This window comes from Microcebus murinus, chromosome 4, assembly GCF_040939455.1.
Source record: "Microcebus murinus isolate Inina chromosome 4, M.murinus_Inina_mat1.0, whole genome shotgun sequence".
In the NCBI taxonomy this organism is placed as follows: domain Eukaryota; kingdom Metazoa; phylum Chordata; class Mammalia; order Primates; family Cheirogaleidae; genus Microcebus; species Microcebus murinus.
Window position 1 is genome coordinate 103,773,377 of NC_134107.1, and position 21,662 is coordinate 103,795,038.

The 21,662-nt window shown below is 46.5% G+C and overlaps 1 protein-coding gene and 1 pseudogene across 1 annotated transcript in view; one reads left to right on the plus strand and one right to left on the minus strand.

Moving 5' to 3' along the window:
• The window catches only part of FEZ1 (fasciculation and elongation protein zeta 1), a 43,146-nt gene extending 39,271 nt beyond the window's left edge, over positions 1 to 3,875 (minus strand). The window contains exon 1 of the mRNA XM_012783298.2: positions 3,702 to 3,875. The gene's annotated coding sequence lies outside the window, so the exon portion shown is untranslated. The remainder of the gene's footprint in view (positions 1 to 3,701) is intronic.
• A 3,830-nt stretch (positions 3,876 to 7,705) lies between these two features.
• On the plus strand, positions 7,706 to 8,637 carry LOC105881606 (large ribosomal subunit protein eL15-like; annotated as a pseudogene).
• The last annotated feature ends 13,025 nt before the right edge of the window (positions 8,638 to 21,662 follow it).

Here is a 21,662-nt window from a genome sequence, read left to right on the forward strand (position 1 = left end):
TAATAGTATATTTTTAAAAATATAATTATTTAATCTAATATATCCAAAAATATTGGATTATTTCAAAAGATAATCCATAAAAATATTAGTAAGACATTTTACTTTTTTTTTAATACTAAGTCCTTCAAAATTCAGTGTATATTTTACATTTACAGTATATCTGTCTTTGGACTAGCCACATTGCAAGTGCCCACCAGCCATGTGTGGCCAGTGGCTACTATATTGGATAACAAAGCTCTAAAGCAATACTAATATACTAATACTACAACTAATTGCCAGTCAGGGTTTCTTCATCCTTGGTCCATAACCCCTCCAGTCTCTTTGAGCTATAACATATTTCAATAAAATTGGTTTCCCTTGTAAGCCTAAACATTATATTTTATGCATTTAAAAACATTATTTGGAGAAGGATCCCATGGGTTTCTCCATACCACCAAAGGAGTTCATAGCACAAAAAAGATTAAGAATCCCTCAGCAACAAAAAGGTGAGATTAGAAAGACCTCAGAATACAATAGAGAGTAAAGAAGGTTTTACAGCCAAGGTATTGTGTTGATTTTTTTTTTTTTTAAACAGAGTCTCACTCTGTTGCCTGGGCTAGAGTGCGGTGGTGTCAGCCTAGCTCACAGCAACCAAACTCCTGGGCTCAAGCAATCCTCCTGCCTCAGCCTCCCAAGTAGCTGGGACTACAGGCACAGGCCACCACCACCGAGTGGCTAATTTTTTTCTATTTTTAGTTGTTTGGCTAAATTCTTTCTATTTATAGTAGAGCCGGGTCTTGCTCTTGCTCAGGCTGGTCTCAAACTCCTGAGCTCAAGCAATGCTTCCGCCTCGGCCTCCCAAAGTGCTAGGATTACAGGCGTGAGCCACCGCCTGGCTGGTATTGTATTGATTGAGGCAGTATTCCCAGGTTCCTGTCCTGGTCCTACTACTCCTAGCTGTGAGACTTTGGGCAAATTATCAGCCTTCTTGCGTTTCAATTTCCTCATCTATAAAATGGGGTTTAAAATAGAGCTTGGCTTGAAGGTTATTTTGTAGACTAAAGGAGGCCATCTTTGAAGTGCTAAGCGCAATGTGTGGACTACAGAAAGTGTCCAACAAATGTCAATAATTATTGAAAAATCAGGATAACTTACTTACATAGAAGTGTGGTATGAGAGTGTTTCAAGTAAAAGAAAACTTATCCCTGCCATGACATTCAGTGTGTGATGTTTCAAAATGCTTATCAAATGAGAGAACTATTACTGAAAGAATTTTAGCATCTTTTTTACAAAGGTTTTTTCCAATTCATTTGGTCAAAGTGTCTTAGATCACTGGTCTCATTTCATAGAGATATGGGAGCTAACCAGCTAGTGTTGCAGGTATCTACACTTTCTTTAAATTTGTACTCTTCTCTAGAAATGACAGGGGAGCTAGGACACGGTGACATCAGTGGAGTTGCTGATTTGAAAGAGCACAGTCCATATGTTAGTCTATGACTAAGATCAAGTCTTGAGTGTCGGGAACGGGAAAAGTATCCTGAAAAGCATCTCTCCTCAGCAGCCCAAGCAGACTCTAGAGAAAATGGACTCATCCAGAAGATTATAAAAGAAGAAATGAATATCACAGCTCTAGAGCTTGGACACATGGTCATTTGAAACGATCCATAATGTAGCCTGATTGCTTTTCGTCAACTTACTACTCAGGAGCCAAGCACTGCATGAATGGCCATCTGGAGATAAAGCTAAAAGTGAAAGGCTGTGTTGGGAAGCTGAAATCACTCAACACCCAAGCTGAACCCAGCATTTGCGGAAAGACCCCAGGCTGTGGCAAAGGAGATGAGAGTCAAGGTTCTGACTGGCCCTGCCATAGCCTCCAGGAGGACTCCTGGGGTTAGAGCTGGCGGCACCTCTGGAGATGGCACCCCTGCCTGCCTGCCTTCAGCCACTTCCTTTTGCCCTCCTTTCTTGGCACCAGGCCTACCTCCCCCAACTAAAATGTCTGAAAGCAAGCTTGCACCTGTCCTCAGTCTCAGTTCATCTCAGAGCCTACCTCCCCTTAGAATCTAGGGTTAATATCCTCTTCAGACTTCCAAGATCGAAATAAATAAATTAATACCATGAAAAAACGACAGAAAGAAGGAAGTGTGGGAGGGCCGTCTTTCCTTCTTCTCTTTACCATAGAACTGGCTTGCAGGACTATAGCTTGATTTTGTCCTATAATCTGTTCCATTTATCTTGGCTCCCAATAGATGGTGTGATTTGGAAAAGAAAAGACACACATGGAGCTTAACAGAGACCCAATAGGAAAGGCATAAGCCTCTCCCTGCAACATAATGATGTACTCGCTGCAGCTTGGGGCTGCGGTACAAATTATCAGCCCCTGCTGAGCCGAGTGGAGTGGAGCAGTAGCAGAGATTTCACCATGCCTCCCCTGCTGGGCCTCTGCACCTCCACACAAGCCCCATTCCTTCCCCCTTCTTCCATTACTTGCTCCACAGATCAGTTGATTCTGTGCCCCACCGCCACCACCATAGCCATCCCGAAAACCTGCCCGCCACTGATCCGCCTTCAGATTTCCACTGCTCCGCGGCAAACCCAGCCAGTGTACACGTCTGTGCCAAGTGCACATTGTGACAGAAAGAGAGTATTTCATTGCATGTGGATCAGCAACCCCTTCGCGGTTCTGCTTCCCCTTTCCCCTTTGCCCTCCTCCTGCCGCTCCTCCATTCACCTCCAGCTCAGATCCCCCTTCGCCACCCTCCCCCGTCCGTTGGGGCAAAGAAAGGCTCCTCCAGGCGGCACAATGGCTGGCGCTCCAAGGAAGCCGGGCTCGCCCGGCAGGCCGCGCACGTACTCCACTGCCCCCTTGGCCAAGCGGGGCGCACGCGGGAGTGGGAGGGGGTCGGGGTGTCGCGCAGCCCGGAGGGAAGGGATAGGCTGGAGGGGAAAAAGCGGGCTGCGATAACACCCCCAGGCTCTGCCAAGCGCCGGGCGGCCGAGCTCCGGAGCCCGGGGCCCGCAGGACGGCAGCGCGTCCCCCACCGCCGACCACGCCGGCCCACTCGTCCTTTCTCCGACCTGTCCTGCAGTCAAACGACCGCTCCCCCCGCGCCTGCGGCCGCTGCCAGCGGTCTGACACTGCAGGAATGCACGCTCTGGGGACAGGCTTCGCACCCTGGGGAGGGCCCCGGAAGGGGCAGGGGTAGGTTCTTGGGGACAAAGATGATTCTGGGACCTGTAAGGTGACCGGGCCAGATAACGGTCCCGGGATGAGGTGCCGACCCACTACACCAGCAGGACAGGGCAGCGTTCGCTGCCTCCCCCAGGCCCCCCGCGCCGCCTCCCTTCACACACTCACACACACATGCACACACACTCACACACACTCACACACACACATGCACACACGCGCGCACACGCCCGGCCTGGCCGCGGAGCCGATGCTCTGAGACGACACTCGAAGTGCCCGTCAACCACCTCTCCCCCGGCCCTGGCGCCGCGTTCAAGCTGCTCTCCGCAAACGGCTGGGCAGGAGGGCGATGGCCTCTGGGCTCCTCCTGTGCAATCTCTGGATGGGACGGGGTGGGGCCGGGGGGCAGCGGCGCCCCCAGACCGTCCGGCCTGAGAATCCCGAGTGCCCGGGCCTCCTTCACCACCCCCATCCGACCCCCGCCGGCGGCAGTGGGCCGGGTCTGCACTAAGGTCGCCCCCCGCGACGGCACCTGTGCGGGTCCTGGCGGAGGGAGGAGGATCCCGGGGCTCAGCTGCACACCCCCATCCACGGGCCGCGGCGAGCGGCCGAGCGCAGCGCAGAGGCAGAGGCCAGCCAGCCGGCGAGCGCGCCCCCAGCAGCTCGGCGGCGCCCGCTCCGCTCCCCTCCTCCACCGCCCCCTCCCCGCTGCCCGCGCCCGGCTCCCGGCGGCGCGCCCGCACTCGAGCACCCGCCCGACGGGCACGCGCGGGACCTGGACGTCATCCTCTCGCTGACATTCATAGCCCTCCTCGGAGCACGTGGGCCTGCCTTATTAATATTTATGAATTGCCGTTTCTCCCCTCCTTAACATTGGCCTTTCTGCTTCCCTCATGAATATTCAGACGCTCCGAGATGAGTACGTGCAGTAACTACCAATATGGATACCTCGCAGGGCCTGAAACTGTAGGTTCTGGATAAAAATGCAGGCGGATGGCTGCTGCGGGTGGCCGCAGACACACTCAAAGAACCTCTTGGACTTTCCGGACTCTCCCCTTTACTCCACCGGAGACCGAGGACGGTAAACTGAGAGATAGACGTCTCCCACCCCAAATCGGGTTCAGACTTCAAGCCAAAGGTGAAGGAAGAGGCCAGCGGAAGCGCTTTTGTCACCCTAAGATACAGGATGGGAGCTGGATCCAGGGTGAGCAATTCGAGTGAAAAGGTTTTCCCCCAGGAAGACCCTAATACAGGAAAATTCAAGAGGCTGAATTAAGGAAGGCCCTTGGGGCCTTGTGAAAATTTATTTCTCATTCATTGATCTTGTCTACTGTGCATAAGCCTGTGCTTATAGACGCTGTCAGAATGAAGAATTCCAATAATTCATGAACGCAGACAACTAAGATAGAGTGCAAGAAGTGAAATTATCAAAGGAAGGTGCTAGGAAAAGCATGTCCACTTGGACAAAGAACCTCAAGTACTTTTGTCTGATGGCAAAGTACCACGAGGCCAAACTGGGACTTCAGCTAGAAGCGACAGGGAGCCCCTCCTTTGCTCATTTACGCACTGGTTCCACAGACATTTCAGTCATGGGAAGGATGGAAGCAGGGAAATAACGTCCTGATGAGATGAGAGAAAGGTTTAGTCACTTTGCCCTCGTGGTGGCATTAAGCAGAGGATTTCTTCCTGTTAGGAAGGACAAGGAGTAAGTGGTTAAAAGATCCCAAAATCTCCTTTCCTGAGATCATACCTAGTTTTGTGACCTTGGGCGAGTTAACCTTTCTGTGGCTCATTTCCTCATCTGCAAAATGAGGATAATAATAGTGCCCATGCTGAGGCCTGTCATGGGATTAAAGACATGAATATGTGTTAAGTACTTCCAGGCATGTAGGAAGGCACTATACAAGTCTCGGCTACTCAGAGGCCACCTTTTGTAGAGAGCTTCAGAGCGTGGTGCACACATGCTGGAGAAGCTGTGCTGAGTACTTAGGAAGGAGCACTGCAAAGTGGTGAAGAGCTTTGTGAGGAAACTGCAATTCAAATCCCAGTGTTCCATTTAATTAGCAGGTGACCTTGTTCAAGTTACTCATGCTCTCTGAACCTCGGTTTTCTCGTCTGTAAAATGGACATTCCAATATCTAAAATAAGGTTGTTGTTATGCAGATTAAATAATATAATGCATGCAAAATGCTTAGCACAGTGCTTGGAATATAATAAGTAATCAGTAGGTGGATTCTGTTGTTATTTTTTGTGAAGATAAGAAGGAACTGGGCTCACCACACCGCGTCCCAGCTCGCCCAGTGTCCCTGCCATGCCTCACGGCCCAGACTTCAACAGACCTCACCAAATGCCGTCTCAAATGGAACATGCCATGGAAACCACGATGTTTACATTTCACAAATTAGCCAGGAATAAAGGCTACTTAACTAAGAATGACTTGAGAGTACCCATGGAAAAGGAGTTCCCTGGGAGGCCGAGGCAGGAGGATCACTCGAGGTCAGGCGTTTGAGACCAGCCTGAGCAAGAGCGAGACCCTGTCTCTACTAAAAATAGAAACAAAATAATTGGCCAACTAAAAATATATAGAAAAATTTAGCCAGGCATGGTGGTGCGTGCCTGTAGTCCCAGCTACTCAGGAGGCTGAGGCAGAAGGATCTCTTGAGCCCTAGGAGTTTTGAGGTTGCTGTGAGCTAGGCTGACACCACAGCACTCTAGCCTGGGCAACAGAGTGAGACTCTGTCTCAAATTAAAAAAAAAAAAAGAATAATTACAAATTCCAGAATAGTCACCTCTGTTACCTAATGAAAACACAAAATACATGAACTAGTTGATAAATAGAGTAAAAGTGCAAATGTGATGACAATTATTTTTTTCCATCCAAGAAGGGAATTGGATGTTTTAAGAAAGGACAACCACAAATTTTAATAGGAAAAAGAAAATGAGGCCCCCATTGTGGCAAGCTTTTACATCTATAATGGTCAAAAAAAAGAAAGAAAAAGAAGGTCATTAGTCTTCAATTCTCTATGGCTACCAAGTGATTTATCAGCACAGATCAGCATATGTCCTGGGTGAATGAGGGACAGCATAAGCTATTGTGGTCTCCTTCCCTCAATAGGAAGTGGAGCCTAGTCCACAGTGCCATGTGGGGGTGGGGATGGGAATACTCATGAGATGGGTCAGCTCCATGAGCTCACTTTTAGGTTACATTTTTGTTCTTCTTGAGACTCTAAGATCAATCAGGGACTTTTTTGTATAAACCCCTGAAGACTGACTCCCACTCCTCTCAATCTCAGGCTAGTCTTCTCTATTTTCTGCTGTCCCCGAGATGCCCTGGTATTCAGAGATGTGATGATTCAGAAATGAACTTGAAGAAATGGAAATGCCAAAGAACATTAACATTTCACTGCACCAGTCTTCCCATATAAAAATCACTTCATGACCAGCAAACCCCTAGAGCCCAGCATGCTATGGAAATGCTGCCCCAGGCCACCATTGTCCTCCTTAAGGCCTTGACTCTGACTCATGACAGCACTTTCAACCCTGAGAAAATGATGAGCAAAGAACCTACATTTCCCCAAAAGTTTTATTTAGCTAGGATTTAAATAAGCCAGTCTCTTCTAGTTGTCACATTCTACAAGGTGAGAGCTTATCAACATTGAACACCAAGTCCTGAAGGAGAGGTGTGCTAGGTTGGTGATGAGCAAGGTTGCTCTGACAAAGAGTCTTTGCTTGAGCAATCTTTAGCTCCTGAACCCTTCCCTTGGCCCATCTGTGCACTTCCTTGTAAAATCCAGTTTTAGCAAGAACCACCCCCCAATATCTGATCACCCTTAATATCGAATCAGGTTTCTGTCCTCCACCATCCCTCCAGTGGTGTCTGATCACCCTGGGTTGTATTCAGCAAGAATCCTGTTAGGTTAGCTTAACTGGATCCCCTTTATCCCTGATGTTTCCTCTCAGCAATTTTCTATCCACTAACCCCCTCCCCCGCCCCGCCCAGACCCTGCTCCTTCACTATACATCTTCATTTGCTCATGCTGTTATCAGAGTTGAGCCCATTCTTTCTTCCTCACTGCAAAATTCCATTGCAGTAGTTCCTATAATGATCACAATGGTCCTGAATAAAGTCTGCGGTACCATGCTTTAACAAGTACCATTGAATAATTTTTTTCTTTCGCATTCTAAAAATATGTAGAGTAAATGGGCCAGGCATAGAGGCTCATGCCTGTAATCCTAGCACTCTGGAAGGCTGAGGCAGGAAGATTGCTCGAGGTCAGGAGTTCAAGACCAGCCTGAGCAAGAGCGAGACCCCGTCTCTACTAAAAATAGAAAGAAATCAGTCGCACAACTAAAAATATATAGAAAAAAGTAGCTGGGCATGGTGGCACATGCCTGTAGTCCCAGCTACTTAGGAGACTGAGGCAGAAGAATTGCTTGAACCCAGGAGTGTGAGATTGCTGTGAGCTTGGCTGATGCCACAGCATTCTAGCCTGGACAACAGAGTAAGACTCTGTATTAAAAAAAAATACAGCTTTTTCCGTCTGGCGGCAGCCATCAGGTAAGCCAAGATGTGTGCATACAAGTATATCCAGGAGCTGTGGAGGAAGAAGCAGTCTGATGGAATGCGCTTTCTTCTGAGGGTCGCTGCTGGCAACACCGGCAGCTCTCTGCGCTCCACAGGGCTCCCCGCCCCACCCGACCGGATAAAGCACGCAGACTGGGATACAAGGCCAAGCAAGGTTATGTCATATATAGGATTCGTGTGCGCCGTGGTGGCCGCAAACTCCCAGTTCCTAAGGGTGCAACTTATGGCAAGCCTGTCCATCATGGTGTTAACCAGCTAAAGTTTGCTCGAAGCCTTCAGTCTGTTGCCGAGGAGCGAGCTGGACGCCACTGCGGGGCTCTAAGAGTCCTGAATTCTTACTGGGTTGGTGAAGATTCCACGTACAGATTTTTTGAGGTTATCCTCATTGATCCATTCCATAAAGCTATCAGAAGAAAACCTGATACCCAGTGGATCACGAAACCGGTCCACAAGCACAGGGAGCTGCGTGGGCTGGCATCTGCAGGCCGCAAGAGCCGAGGCCTTGGAAAGGGCCGTAAGTTCCACCACACTATTGGTGGTTCTCGCCGTGCAGCTTGGAGAAGGCGCAACACTCTCCAGCTCCGCCGTTACCGCTAATAAGTAATGTTTGTAAAATTCATACCTAATAAACAACTTAGGATGGTCATGTCTGCTTAAAGGTGTTATTTGTCTGTTAAACTAGTCTGCAGATTGTTTCATGAGTGCTTTGTCAAATATGAAGTTAAAAGTGCAATCATGTTTGAAGACTATAAGTGATGGTGTATCTTGTTTCTAATAAGATAAGCTTTTTTTGTCTTTGCTTTATCTTATTAGGGAGTTTTATGTCGGTGTTTAAAACATGCTGTGTGGTATAATAGGTGTAAAATAAATTCTTTAAAAGAGGGGTGCTACAACTACCCTGTAGATTTGTTTGGTGCACGTGGTGAAACCTACAGCTTTACTGGGATGATGGCAATGCTCTGCTGGCTTTTTAATTGGGTTTTGTTTAGAAATTTTTAGGGTAGGAGGAGGATATCCTAACCCTATGTCGTGATCACGTAGAAAAATATGAGCTCGTGCAGAGCCCACGTCTTCAGATTTAGTCCAGTGTTCCATTTGTTTCTGAAAGAAAAGTTTAAAATGCCACCATTTTTCGGAACTGGATATACTTGTTGCAAGAGGCTTATCTTACGAATGAAACCTCTTTCTTTTCTTTCTTTCTTTCTTTCTTTCTTTCTTTCTTTCTTTCTTTCTTTCTTTCGACAGGGACTTACTCTGTTGCCTAGGCTAGAACTCAGTGGCACAATCATAGCTCACTGCAGCCTCAAACTCCTGAGATGGCTTTTGTAGGGATGAGGGGAAACTTCCCCTTCCCTCCTCATCACCAAAAGTTCACTGAAAGATCAACTCACAATTAAATCAGATTAATAAAAGAAAGGTTTATTTACCATGCACATGGGAGAATCACAGAGTGATTACTCAATATCTCAGTGAAGTTCAGATATTATTATACCTGTCCTTTTGGAGGGGAGGGGGAAATAAGGAGTACAGGTAATTCTGTTTAGGGGTGACAAATGATGCTAGGGAGGATAAATGGATGGGGAAAACAGATTGACTTGTAAATGATTTTCTTAGCAAATTAAATTAACTCGAGAGACAGGTATTATACCTAAATGATTTGTGCCAGGTCTGGTTGCATTCTTGATCCTTTTTCCTGCAATATACTGAGATAACAGGGAAAGGACGGGAAGTCAATTGCCCCTTTGATCTTTTGATGGGTCAGTCCAGTTTACGCAGATAGAGGGAAAGCCTCTTCCAAAGTTTTTTGACCTCCAAGGGCCTTTAATTCAAAATACTTTTTATACCAGGGAGTCCTATTTTGGGGTGAAATTTCTTGATCTCCTTCACTTTGCAACTGGGTTTTGGAGAGCCCTGACAAGAAAAAGTCCTTGTTGGATATGGATCGGACACCTGGAGCATGTGAGAAGTTGATGCCGCCCAGTACTGACTGCTCTCTTAGAAACACACAAAGCAGTTGGGCAGAAAATTAACATACAACCAGAAGCTTTGAGAGGATTGGCATCTATGATCATTCAAAATCGCTGATTTTGTAAATTTGCATATTCAAATAAATCCAGATTCTTCCCGAGGTAAGAAATTGTTCATTGGGTATAATGGTTGGACATGAACACAACGCAAGATGTATAAATCAGAGAAAGCTCACTCATTACCAATTAGAAAAGATTATCCCAAAATCTGATAGTGGCAACTTTCTTTACAGCTAAAAGAAATGAAAAGAAATTATTCTTAAATCCTTTTGTAAAACTTGTTTAGAACAGAAAACAAATTAGATTCATATCAAGTAATCCAGTTCTTTACTACTTGCAAAACCTGAAAGAATTCCCAGTTTAATGTTTCATATAATTGTGTGATTACAGCTGATCTAATATCTAGAACACATTAAAAGGGAAGATAACTAAAGGCAAGGGAGGAGAAGGAGAATGGTATGTGGCCTTGGTAAATTGGGAAAAGCTCCAGAGGCTAGGAGTTGGGAGTTTTGGACTTAAGAGTCAACTTTACTATTAGCTTTACTATAGCTCTGTGACCAAGGGAAAGTTACTTAGATTTTCTAAACCTAAATTCTCTCATGTATAATATAAAGGATTTAGAATAAAGCCCTTTCCTGGTCTTAAATTTCATGACTCTAAACTCTTTTCTTTGGGTGGGGTAAAGCGGCTCATGCTTGTAATCCCAGAACTTTGGGAGGCTGTGGCAGGAGAAGTGTTTGAGGCCAGGAGTTTGAGACCAGCCTGAGCAACATATCAAGACCCCAAGACCCCGTCTCTACAAAAAATTGGAAAAATCAGCCGGGCGTGGTGATGCGCACCTATAGTCCCAGCTACCCAGGAGGCTGAGGCAGGAGGATTGCTTGAGCCTGGGAGTTTTAGTTTTCAGTGATCTATGATGACGCCACTGTACTCTAGCCTGGGCAATATAGTAAGACCCTGCCTCAAAAAATAAAATAAAGTAAAACAAACTCTTCTTTCAAACACTGATCCCCAGGCTGGGTGGGGCAGCTCACGCCTGTAATCCTAGCATGCTGGGAGGCTGAGGCGAGTGGATCGCTCAAGGTCAGGAGTTCAAAACCAGCCTGAGCAAGAGTGAGACCCCAGTCTCTACTATAAATAGAAAGAAATTAATTGGCCGACTAAAAATATATATAGAAAAAATTAGCTGGGCATGGTGGCGCATGCCTGTAGTCCCAGCTACTTGGGAGGCTGAGGCAGAAGGATCGCTTGAGCACAGGAGTTTGAGGTTGCTTTGAGCTAGGCTTATGGCATGGCACTCTAGCCCGGACAACAGAGTCTCAAATAAAAAAAAAAACAAAAAAAAAACTGATCCCCAAAGTGACCCCAATTTTGTCTAAGTTGACCCTAAATTCACTGAGGGATCATGGAGTGTATTTTAATCTCTTTGCCTTTGTTTTTCCATTTATAGACTCCTACATATTTCATAAGGATATCAGGAGAAAGCAAGATGAAATAATACTTAGTTATACAAAACCCTAGGCAGAGAGCAAAGAAAATTAAATCTACAAATTAACTTCAAATTCCACTTTATTCAGGAATGTCCTCCAACCAAAACTCAATTGCTACTCAGTCATAAAAAAGGTCATGACTTACACCCATTGGATGCTCTTTAATTTCCCATTCTAGGGTTGCTGGACTTACCTAATAAAAATACACGACATCCCATTAAATCTGAATTTCAGATAAGTGGTGAATAATTTTTTAAAAATAAGTATCACACAAATGTTGCATGGGATAGACTTGTTCTAAAAAATGTCCTCATTGCTTATATAAAATTTAAATATAACTGGGCATACTGTATCTCTGTATTATAACTGATGTAAGAGCAAAAGGAATTTTTCCCTCCCCCTCTGAAGGTGTGAGTTTATTTCAAGTGTGCTGAAATAAACTGACAGTAGACAGATTAACAATTTAAAAAAGGCATACAAATTTATTAACGTGCAGTGTGCCTGAGAGCTACACAAAATATGAGACTCAAAGAAGCTCTAGGCGGTTGAAACTTAAATATCCTCTTCATAGGAGAGAGGGAACTGGGGGATGTAGGCAATTTTAGAGGAAAAATAAATGATTTTTAGGGACGACAATAAAAGGCAGACAATAGCCTGGGACAAAGTTCCTCTGGGTTCTGGGGGAGGTGGAGACAAGTTATGGAAAGGTGGGGAAAGGAGCAGTACTGTGGACAAAGGTTGTCTTACTTTACAGATAAAGTCTTTTAGGCAACAGCCCTTAGAAGAATAGTTCAAAGAATAGATAAAAAGTCTGTCCTGATAAAAAATAAAATAAGACAAAATAGAATAAAATAAAATAAAACTTGATCAGTAAATGCACACAAAAATGGGTATCCTTGGGCCAGGTAATGTGGCATGCACCTGTAATCCCAGCTACTCAGGAGACTGAGGCGGGAGGATTACTTGAGCCCAGGAGTTTGGGACCAGCCTGGGCAAAGGAGTGATATCCTGTCTCTGAAAGAAAAGAAAAGAAAAGAAAAGAAAAGAAAAGAAAAGAAGAGAAGAGAAGAGAAGAGAAGAGAAGAGAAGAGAAGAGAAGAGAAGAGAAGAGAAGAAAAAAGAAAAGTGTACCCAAATGTTCATAGCAGCTTTATTCATAATAGCCAAAAAAGTAGAAACAACCTGCTGGTCTCAGAAAATGATATCCCAAAGTATGGTGGTTTGATGTGCTCAGTGCTTTGAACTAAAGAAGCAGCCTCAGAACCGAGGTCTCTGACCTACCTAGCCCCTCCATCTCTTGATCTTCTTTCCCTCTCAAAGCACAGGGAGTAACTTTCTCTGAAGTTTCCCTTATCTGACTTAGGAAAGTTCCTACAGAAGGAATGTGATTGTCATGAATCCCCCTCCCTGGAATCTACATTAACCAAGGAGAGGAGACTAAAGGACTCCAAGCCCAGGACACCACACACAGACTTTTCACCTAGTCTTCTGAGGGGACTGCTACCTAGAGCCTCTTTCTGCATAATAAGACCACCTTTGTTTGGAGTGCAGTTCCTCCCCTCCCTCTCCTATATCTTGTCACCACCACCCTCCAGGATCCTTTAAGCCCCTATTTCTTTCTGTAGCTCAAAATGCTATTTAAGCTTTAACCATCTGGCCCTCCTTTGAGTCTCATATTTTGTGGAACTCCTGTGCATATGCACGTAATAAATTTGTATGCCTTTTCTACTGTTAATCTGTCTACTGTCAAGTTTATTCCTGAGACTCAAAACTTCAGAGAGTGCAAAAATATGTTCCTTTTGCCCCTCTAAACCCAAATGTCCATCAGGAAATGAATGGATAAACAAACTACAGTATATCAGTACAATGGAATATTATTCAGCCATAAAAAGAAAAAAGTACTGGCTGGCCAGGTGGCTCTCGCCTGTAATCCTAGAACTCTGGGAGGCCAAGGCAGGAGGACCATTTGAGGTCAGGAGTTTGAAACCAGCCTGAGCAAGAGCAAGACCCCGTCTCCACTAAAAATAAAAATAAAAAAAATTAGCCAGGTGTAGTGAGGAAAGGCTCTTGGGTGGCTGAGGCAGGGGGATCACTTGAAATAATGATAGACAGTAAAATTAGGTAGTTTTGTGATTGATGGTTGCTCAACTCTGTGACCCTAGTAAAAGCCACTGAATGTATATTTTATTTTTATTAATTTTTTTTTGAGACAACAGTCTTACTCTGTCGCCCTGGCTAGAGTGCAGTGGCATCATCATAGCTCACTGCAACCTCGAACTCCTGGGCTCAAGCAATCCTCCTGCCTCAGCCTCCCAGTAGCTGGGAATATAAGTGTGCACCACCATGCAGGTTCATTTTTTTCTATTTTTACTAGAGACTGGGTCTCACTCTTGCTCAGCTGGTCTGGAACTCCTGACCTCAAGCAATCCTTCCACCTCGGCCTCCCAGAATGCTAGGATTACAGGTGTAAGCCGCCGCACCTGGCCCTGAATTGTACATTTTAAAAGGGTAACTTTTATGGTATGAAATTATATTTTAATAAAGGTGTTTTTTAAAAGTCAATGCATTTAAACAAACAAACATCTCAGGTGATGCTTACAAAACTGCCAAACAGAGCCATTTCTGAAGAGCCAGCAGAGTTACCAGAGTAAACGATTATATATCTGCCTATTATTGAAGGAGCTTTACCTAATATTACTGTTTATTAAACTTTGTATATCATTTAATTTTCACAATGATCTTATAAATTAGGTATTATTACCCTTTGTTTTGGAAGTGTCATCTGAAGAATGATGAAGTTCATAAGTTTGGAAAGGAGAACTTTATTTCTCATAAGGGGCTGCAGCCTGCAAGTGGCCATTCTAACAGGCGGGGAGACATAGCCTCTGGCCAGAAGCTGGAAGCTGGCACTTGGAAGGAATGGCGAAGGGAACAGGAATTTATGCTGAGCAGAGTGGCTGAATATACATACGTTCAATAAGCTATAGGAGAAGTCAGTCATGAATATTTATGTACCTGTGCAATTGAGTTTCACGCCCCTTCATGAGACCCGAAGTTTTAAAAAATGGCTGTGTTAGCATGATCGGAGGGTGGAGTTTTTGACCCTCTGAGGTCAAAAGGTGAAGCAGAGGACACACTGTGTATTCTCCGTAGACTGGCCAGAACCACTCCATGGTTGATGGTCTCTTCTCAGGAGAGATAAGCTGGTCAATTGTGTTGAAACTGTCAAAAGGGAGGAGCAGCATTAGATGGTTGGTTGAAATCATCATTGAAGCAAATCTTTCCAAAGGGCTGGTTTCAGATTCATCCTTAGGGAAGAAAGCCTAATGGCAGTTAAAGTTAACAAGGGAGGGGGTAAAAACAAGGCATGTCTGATTTCCCATCCCATCAAGGATGGGAACTGAGTTTTAAGATTTCTCTGGGGTCCCCTTGGCTCCCTTTAAGGATCCTTCTGTGCCCTCCTAGAAGCTCAGGATGCAGCCCACTGACCCATCACGTGGGATGTGGGCCCAGGAGAGGCAGAGAGCTGGAAGCCTGGCCTCAGGCACCAGCCCAGTCCCCAGAAGGCCTGACACTCTCCCTCGAGACTCAGATCTGGGGCAGGGGAGACTTCACCTTCCAAGTGTGTCCTTTAAGATGGTCTCCTTGGCCAGGAGAAGGGTCCATTTAGTTAGGCGGGGGCCTACGGATTTTATTTTCATTTCTCAGAAGAAAAGGAAATGGATTCTCAGAGATGGAATAATTTATTCAAGACTCACACAGCTAAGAAAGGGAGGGCAGGGGATCTAACCCTGAGAGCCATCTGACTCCAAAGCCCAGGATAGCCCAGTTCCCACGGCTCCCATCAGAGAAACCAAGAATGACAGCGATTCTAGCTAAGCCCAGAAAAGGACTGGCAGGGTGCTGCTAACTGCCCTGTTGCTCACTCCTTCCTCTGCAGTAGAAGTTCTTTTTCCCTAGTGGGTTCTTGTTTGTATTGGGAGGAAAACTCTTCTTCTACCAACTAAATTCTAGTGATGGAGGCCTTCAAATTAACCACCACTAGACAGATCAACAGGGGACTGGACAAGGATTAACATTTGTGTCGGGGAGTATTCTGTAAAGGGTAATTCCTGGCAAAAATACACAGGGATAAGGCTTATTGTGCCAGTTTAACAAGGCCTCAGTGGGAAAGTATGGAAGGTTCTATTGGACTTTTTCATTCTGTTGTTAAGGGGCAGTCTCCTTTCTGGCAGGAAGATCCCTGCTGAATTGGGATTTATGCCAGCTGAATTTGTACCTCTGCACTGAGAGTCAGTCTTCTCCCAGACAGGTAGCTCCCTTGGAGGGGGGTTAATGGCAGCTGTATTTTGGGGAGGCTCTGCTTTAGTCAGATCAGGTAAGTTCAGGTAACGTTTCTTTCTGCATCTGCTATAGCTCAAATATTTTCAGTTCAAAGTAATCTTTGTATCATTCTGGTGGGGCCTTGGTCCCTTTGTTGATTTGTTTTTGCTTTTACTGCATTCTCAACCTTATTGCAAAGATTTATTTCTTGTTTTGGTGCTGCTTAGAAATTTCCTTGTCTCCATACATATTTAATAAAAGGTGTTTGGGCTCTCAGAGCCCCCAAAAGCTCTGAGTGGCATTTTGCCTGCAATGAAACTTAACATCAGAATTTGCTCACATGTTGTAAGGTCTTTTCCTCTGTGTCTCCAGCCCCTGCTCCTTGGCTGGTACTGTTGAGCCACACTTCAGAACAGAAAAACATCAATAGGTGTAGGTCTTGATGCCCAGTTTGGTGCATAGCCCTGCTCCAAGGTCCTCCTGAACTGGATATAGGAGTACAGAACTCATCAGGGGCTTCTCCTTGGCGCCAGCTGGCTGCCTTTCCTCCTCCTTTTCTCTACTCAGCAGGAAGAAAGGCTGCTTCCCTCTCCCCTCTTCCTCGGGACTATTTCTCACAGCCTCCCTCCCCTCCACTCTCCTGGCTGCCTTTCCTATGGCTGCCAGGTTGCCATGACAACAAGGTTCCCATGGTTACTATGAAGCCCTGCTGCATTCCCACAGGCTGGCCCACCTACCAAAAGAGAAAGGGAGACCATATTGCCCTGAGGGCAAAAATGGGGATGGGGTAGACAGACGTGGTCTGAGCTCAAGAGATGGTGGAGGAGGGATTTTGCTTAGGTCTAATGTCTCCAGGCTGGACCTTGGACCAAATCCTACTGCCTTTACTCAAGTTTTCTCTCCCCTAAACCCAGGGAGAGAGGCACCTGGCACTAGTTCAAGTCCATTGTTTTGCCTAGTGTGGGATCCAAATAGACACCACATTGTGAGGCTCATGTTAATATGTAAATATATTAATACATCTGTCTTCTTTGTCTAGCAAGGAAACTGGCAAAATGCAAAGCATGCTCTGTTGTCCCCTCAGTTGGGTATCTTGTCAGAGAATCTGCTTTTGTGCTTACAGCATTCCTCCCTGGACGGACTATCTTAGGCCACACCATGTTTTGTGGCTTTTTCAACAAAGTTTGTTCTTCTCAAATATAAATATATTTTAACATAAAACTTAAAAAATAAAGAAAACAAATTATTCACAGTTCTAAAATCAAAATATTTATTTCTTCTTTTAAAAACATATAGTTTTCGTTGCTACTGATTTGGCTCACATAGTTGTAGAATATCATTTTTGAAACATAGTTCATTTGGAATTTTGCTATGTTGAATTTTCTCTCTGTTTTCAATAGCTATAAAAACAAAAAAATGGCAATTCCACTGAGCACACTGGCTTGAACCTAGCTACTCAGGAGGCTGAGGCAGGATCACTTGAGCCCAGGAGTCTGAGGTTGCTGTGAGCTAGGCTGACACCATGGCACTATAGCCCAGACAACACAGCAAGACTGTGTCTCAAAAAAATAAATAAAATAAAATAAAAGATAGGGAACTTCATTACCATGACTATTGAAGACCTAAACTGGCCTGTTTGGGAAGTTAGGCTGTTGTCTTTTTCTCCTGATTTCTTGGAAGACCAGATAGCAACTCAGTTTCAATCTTATCAGCATGGGTGACTCTCTTTTGATTTTTAATCTGGTCTGTTGGGGCCTAGTGCAGGAGTTTAGTCCAAGATGATAGCCTTCTATAATTTTTGTTTAACATCCTTTAACACTTATCTTTCTGTTTCTGGGCTTTTTCAGTGCGCTGCAAACCTTTTCAGTTAAACTGAGAGGGTAAACATTTATTTTACTAAAGGTTTCAACATAGGCTTATTTTATTTTTCAACTATACCTCTGGTAATCACAGCAAAAGAAATTTGGTGCTTTTTTTTTTTTTTTTTTGAGACAGAGTCTCACTTTTGTTGCCCAGGCTAGAGTGAGTGCCGTGGCGTCAGCCTAGCTCGCAGCAACCTCAAACTCCTGGGCTCAAGTGATCCTCCTGTCTCAGCCTCCCGAGTAGCTGGGACTACAGGCATGCACCACCATGCCCGGCTAATTTTTTGTATATATACTTTTAGTTGGTCAATTAATTTCTTTCTATTTTTAGTAGAGACGGGGTCTCGTTCAGGCTGGTTTCGAACTCCCGACCTCAAGCAATCCACCCGCCTCGGCCTCCCAGAGTGCTAGGATTACAGGCGTGAGCCACCGAGCCCGGCCTGGTGCTTTTTTTTTTTTGAGACAGAGTCTCACTCTGTTGCCCGAGCCAGAGTGCCATGATATCAGCCTAGCTCACAGCAACCTCTAACTTCTGGGCTCAAGCAATCCTTCTTGCCTCAGCCTCCCAAGTAACTGGGACTACAGGCACATGCCACCATGCCTGGCTAATTTTTTCTATATATTATTAGTTGGCCAATTAATTTCTTTCTATTTTTTTTCTTTTAGTAGAGACGGGGTCTCACTCCTGCTCAGGCTAGAGCGATCCACAGGCCTTGGTCTCCCAGAGTGCTAGGATTACAGGCGTGAGCCACTGCACCTGGACTTTGGCTTTCAGATGTTAGATATGGATGGTTATAAATGAGCTTACATTTACTGAGCAATTAATATGTTTCAGGAATCATTTTAAATACTTTATTTGCTGGAGGAATAAATGGACTAGGGAAAAAAATACTTTATTTGCATTATTCCTATGAGGTAAGTACTCAGAACGGAAACCCTCTTCTCTCACACTCAGCCTGAGCACTGAAACTGAAACCAGGCCGTACAGTAGACAATAAAAAGACTTTGCTATTTTACTGTCTTTATTATCATTACTTTACTTTTCCTAACTGTCTTGCCCAAGCAAATGGTTAGATTGTGCATTATAAGAATTTCTCAAATGACCCATCAACTCTTCAACAGAAAGCATCAATAGACAATCTGTATACTACTGCTACAGCAAGTGTTACAGCGCGTGGTCCGGAGGACAAACTGGGGGGCACACGGACAGTCAGGGAATCAAAGTTTATTTGGCAGGCGGGCTCAGAGGGGCCTCCCCACCAAATTCTGAGCACCATCTACCTGATTTTTCCCATTTTTATTAAGTTGGGGTGGTCCCAGGGGTGGAGTACCAGGTGTAGGTTAGTCGATGTGTCCTGCAATAAGTTAATATCGTGTTGACGCGCCAGGCAATAGATTTAGTGTTATGCTGGTGCCAGGTGATAGACTAGTTGCTGGGCCAAGAAACTGGTTAGTATTATGCTGATGCACCTAACCAAGAAACTGGTTAGTATTATGCTGATGTTCCTTCTTCATTTACCAGAAACAGAAATAAGGGGCTTTAGGACAAAGAGCCTTGTCCTAAAGCCCCTTACTACCCGAGCCCGTGGAGCCCCACGGTCAAGTTTCCGGGCCCAAGACACACTCGTCGCAGGCTCTGCCCGGAAGTCAGCCAGCACCCACCCTTTTTTAGCAAGGTGCTGGGCACCCACGGATTTCTTTCCCCTCCTCTTGGTCATCTGTGGCCCGCCACCAGGTGACCTGACCCCCCACCCCCGAATTCAGCTGACGCCTACCTTTTTTAGCCCCCTCTTGGCCTACCTTTTTTAGCCCCCTCTTGGCCGGCCTCAGATTGTGATGAGCGTCGTGGTCCTGTCCCCTTTCCGCACTGGAGGATGCAGTAAACTACACCGCATTCCTTCCAAGCCATGACCGAGCTCCACGTTGAAACGTTACTTCTGTGGAGAAAAATCTAACCTGCCATTCTGCTTCTGTAAACTCTGCTCGCTCAACCCTACTCCCTCCCCCGCCGGCGCCACTCTGTAACTCCCCAGCCTTTAGTCCTTGGAAACTACTGACCAAGATTAGAAATTAGACATGAGCTCATCTGGTACATGTTTGTGCAAGGTCAAAGCCCATGAAACTTTCCCCCCACCCTGTGACCCCTAGCCACCTGCGTGTGGTTTCTGTCTATAAAAATCCTAAGGAAAAAAGGTCGGGGCGGCAAGCTTCCTTAGCTCGCTTGCCCCCGCGCGCGCTGGTAAATGAATCCACCTCATGCTATTGCATCAAGTCTCTGGACTCTGAGTTTTTTTGAGCGGTCGTCTCTCCCCCACACGGGCTGTACATTTCTGCGGCCCAACATTTTGGGGGCTCGTCCGGGATCGGAGAGGCGACCCCTCTTAAAAGACCGGCGGCACCAGGCTTGGAGGTGGGCAGACTCCGGAGTCATCCTTTATGTTTGTCTCTGTGTTGTATGTGATGTGTCAGTTTTGAAGTTTGAATTTGGAACGACAGGGTACTAACTCCGTGAGGAGGAAGTTCCTCTGGACCAAGATAGGGTTCTTGGCGGCCAGAAAAACTGTCGCCCTGGAGGACGCTCCAGGGATTAGGGGTGACCAGGTGGCCTTGGTCGACTCCATTTGTTTGCCTGCAAGTTGTTGCAGGATTGGGCAAAGATAACCCTAGGGTAAGGTATCGTTGTTTGTTTGTGTTTGTGTAAAAAAAGAAGCAAGTGGCTTCAGTGTTTGTCTGCAGTTTGTGTTGTCGCTCTTTCCTTCTTTGTTCTCCTTTTTACTCATCCAGGAATTATGGGCCAAGGGAAGAGTACTCCTCTCTCCCTCACCCTGGCACATTGGAAGGAAGTACGAGACCGGGCCCACAACCTGTCCGTCATCATCCGGAAGGGCCCCTGGCAGACGTTTTGTGCCTCTGAGTGGCCCTCCTTCGGTGTGGGGTGGCCCTCAGATGGAACTTTTAACCTCTCTGTTATTTCTGCAGTAAAGAAGAAAATCTTTGCACCGCACCCCCAAGGACACCCGGATCAAGGTCCCTATATCATTGTCTGGCAGGACCTCGCCCAAAGCCCTCCTTCTTGGGTAGAGATGCCGGTGCCTCAGCCTTCTCTCGCTCTAGTGGCCCAGACGACTTCGGATCCAGCCCGGCAGTCTCGGCCATTGACTGACCCGCAGGCTGATTCCCTCCTCCTTGATTCTCCCCCACTTTACCCCCCTCTTCCACAGGTCGCCCCTTCACAACCAGGGCACGCTCAACCCTTGGCCCCCTTGGCTGGGGGACCAGCTCAAGGCACCAGGAGCAGGAGGGGTTTTCCTCCATCCCCAGATTCCACTGTGGCTTGTCCCCTTCATCCTGTGCCGATTCCCAACTATAGTTCCAGGGAGGGTGACGATGCAGCCCCCCTTCAGCCCCTCCAATATTGGCCCTTTTCCACAGCAGACCTCTACAATTGGAAAACCAACCACCCACCTTTCTCTGAAGACCCCCAGCGTCTGACTGGGCTGGTCGAGTCTCTAATGTTTTCCCACCAACCCACTTGGGACGACTGTCAGCAGTTGCTCCAGACCCTTTTCACTACAGAGGAACGGGAACGAATCATCTTGGAAGCACGGAAGAATGTTCCCGGACCTGATGGACGCCCTACTCAGCTCCCTCCCGTCGTCCCGGCGGCCTCTGGCGGCGCGGGCGCCGCCCTCCTCCCCACTCCCCAGCCCGCTCCCGGGGTCCCAAGCCCGGGTGCGGGGCCCAGTCGGCGGTCGGCGCGGTTAGGCGCGGTTAACGGCGTCTCGGCCGTCTCCCCCAGCCGCCCCCGGGGTCGCGGTGCGGTCGAGGGGCGGTTCTCTCGCCGCCGCCGGCCCCGGGTCCGCGCCTCGCCGGTCCGTGCTCCCCCCCTTGATGGATGCCGCTTTTCCCATGACTCGGCCTGGCTGGGACTTCAATACGGCAGAAGGTAGGGAGCGACTGACCGTCTACCGCCAGACTCTAGTGGCAGGCCTCAGAGGGGCGGCACGACGCCCCACCAATTTGGCTAAGGTAAGAGAAGTCCTTCAAGGACCAACTGAGCCCCCGTCCGTCTTCCTTGAAAGACTGAGGGAGGCATTCAGACGGTATACCCCCTTCAATCCAACCTCTGAAGGACAAAGGGCCTCGGTAGCCATGGCCTTCATAGGCCAGTCGGCCCTAGACATTAAAAGGAAGCTTCAGAGGTTG